Source organism: Lepeophtheirus salmonis, chromosome 2, assembly GCF_016086655.4.
Source record: "Lepeophtheirus salmonis chromosome 2, UVic_Lsal_1.4, whole genome shotgun sequence".
NCBI classification, from domain to species: domain Eukaryota; kingdom Metazoa; phylum Arthropoda; class Copepoda; order Siphonostomatoida; family Caligidae; genus Lepeophtheirus; species Lepeophtheirus salmonis.
Window position 1 is genome coordinate 10,883,139 of NC_052132.2, and position 3,257 is coordinate 10,886,395.

Genomic DNA, 3,257 nt, shown 5'->3' on the forward strand with positions numbered 1-3,257 from the left:
TTTATTTACAAACTAATATACGTAAGCAACTTTAATACCCTATTGGTTTTATTGTTTGCAAAAAAAAATCATTTCATACGGATATAATATTTATTTTATTGGTGAATGCTGTACTTGATCGAAAAGACTGAATCATGATGGACAATTTATTTGAAAAAAAATAGTGGAGTTATCAAAAACAGTTTTAGGATATTTTGCCCTTGAAACTTTTACCCTCATATATATATATAATAGCAAAATATATTTTCTTACGTTTAATATAAGGTTTGAAATGGGGTTCCCTCCCATTGAAATCATTTTTATTGCAATTTTTTATTCAGTAGCGTAAAATGAGCTCATTTAATTTAAAATAAATTATATTTAAAGCAGAACATATCAAACATGAGTGTTACACCTTTTCATGATCGAAAAGCAGCTGAGTAGTAGAATATTGTAGTTCAAGTTGCAGTACTGACTATGTTTATTGAAATTTATTTATTTATGTTCTTTCTTCCTTTTATCTCTCAACTAAAGTAACCCGGTAAAAAAACAGTTTGAATTTATTACAATAAGTACCAACATTCATTTTTTTAAATGTTATATATATATATAATTTGAATTAAAATACTCACATTTCAAGTAATTCCCAGTGAAAAAAGAGTTAGCAAGGGATTCACCCAGTTCAATTTTTGCATGTGTCCCGAGACGTTGTGTTTATACCTTTGCATTGAATTAAGTGAATTGTCAAGTTGAGAATAAAAATAATATTTTATGGAAACTTAAAAAAAGACAAGCCATTTTAGCCTGATCTTGGGGTACTATCTCCTTTCAGGGGTTGAGCAACGACTCAATTTTAAATTGTGGGAATTTTTTTTATCACCTTAAAAGAGTTGCAGACAATCACATCATGCCCATTCCATGGCATTTGAGAATGTCATTTGCATTAAGTTATGAGAAGGCAGCTGACAAAATCTGCGACAAGTTCTTAAAAATATTGGACCTGCCCATATCGTGGAAGAAGATAATCATGGGTTTAATTTTAAAGTAAAAGATGGAAATCGATTTACTATACAATTTCAAATATCTTCAGGATCTTTATTCTTCACTGCTAATACAAAGACTGTGGAAAATTATTTAAATATCGCAGGAATAAGTTTATGACTGGTATTCTTGCAGCTACCATCAAGTACGGATTCATTAATTTGATCCCGGTTTAGTAATGTTAGCAAGATAATCGTTTTAAAAAGAATAGTGGAGGAAAAGTTTGAAAAGCCTTGGTATTGAATAAATCTTATCTTGTAGATTTGACCTAATCTACTGTCGAAGGAGGAAATTTTTGTGTCGCACGCTTTTTATGAAGTACAAAAGTTTTAACAGACATTCATAAAAGTATTGAAAAAATGATTTATTTTCGTTTCCCTTCTTCTTTCAGACTCTACCATATAAAATATCAGAGCAAATATCCAAATTAAAAATAAAATAAAATCTGGATACCAATGCGATGGATATTATACCCAATATATAAGTTATTCGATTTTGATCTGATATATTACCCGACGTTTAGTAGACACTTCAATTTCAATTTGCCATATCTCTTGAAATTGTTGTGAAATTTTACAAGTAAAGTATTTCTAAAAAAGTAAAATAAGCGAAAAAAACATTTATTTCGAATCAATTTTTTAATTAATTTTTTGTGACAATGAGCTTAAATTATGACCGTACTGATACGTTCCATGTTTACATAATCTGCAAACGAAATTCAAGTCTAAAAAAATAAATCCAATTTGAACATGCTACACTTTGATCCGTGAGGTCAAATTCAAAATCAAATATATTGATAAACATGGCCACAAAAACTTGCTAATTTTGCGTCACTGAAACCTACCACTGTACTACAAAATACTAAATTTTTACATACATGGAAATCTAAATATTGTTTGGAAGAAGTACGTTTTTTTCCCCCATATGAGTTAACTTTTCTTCCCATACAAGTCAATTTTTATTTTATGTGTACAATAATAAATAGGAATAAAATAGGGACTGCATATATATTGATTAATATTTCTAAAATGCCAAATTAAAGATGAGTCTTTTTTTACAATTTAGTATTACAAGTTTTAATCTTAAGAATTTTTTTTTGTTAAGTTTAAAGTAAAAAACTCATTACTTACTGCAAACATCGTTGAATAAATCAATTTATTTTAGACCAGTCCTTACAAAAATGTATAAAAATATTTAATTAGTTTGTTCGACTAAAAATCATGCCGGTCTAAGATTTTAAGACCGTAACCCAAAACTATTTTGTATTCAGTTGGCTTTGTAATGCAAGTTCAAAGAAAGCAAGTACAATAATAGCGTAGTTCTCTTAATGCAAGATAAAGATTAATAGTTTTTTTTTGCTATTTTTTGTGTATTGTGTATGAATAATAAATTGTATTCAATAAATATATGCAAATAATATGCACATATTTTGGTTATTTTGTATTGATAAGATATGACAATTTATTGAGAAATGCAAAGAGATGACAAAGGAAATCGATTGGCAATTTGGCATAGTAACGTAGTAGTTAATAAGATCTTCAGCCCCGAGCAATAGCACGATAGAAACAAGAATAGTTTAATACCTTGGGATACAATTACCACAATATACAAATTTGTATTTATCCTCTTAAATTGAATTAATCCTTTAAATCGTGGTTTTTTGCTTGTTTTTTTGTTCTTTTTTTTTTCTACAAATAGACAATTAAAAACACATATAAAATAAATTAACATAGATAAAAACAGAGATCTTCCCTCCTTCTTTCCTAGATACAATACACTGGCTATTGAGCGTTAGTGTTTGTCAACACTGGATCCATCATTTTAAAAAGAGTCAAGCTCTATTAGCAATCTCTTTACTAATTTTCCAATCCCTATCAATACGTTTTGAGCGTTGACTTTTTCTGAATAAAGTATCACTTCAACTTTCGCTTTGATTAACTACAGGTATCAACTCTCGAAAGCCTCTTCCATACTTGCCAACGTTGAGACTAGCCAGTCAGAGAGACTCAATATCTCCTCCTAATGCCTCCAAATCTCAGCTTTTACTACTCTCACCACTGGGGTGAGACGATCACAAAAATAATATAGTTGGAAGGAAGTCTGGATTTTAGTTCTACAAAAATTGATCATCTGCTCCTCAGGGGACTTGGCACTTGTTTGTAAAGATCAACAAGGTTACCAATCTATACTTAAACAATGTTTGTTTATGTATAGCTAAAAAGGTTTTCGGAATACTG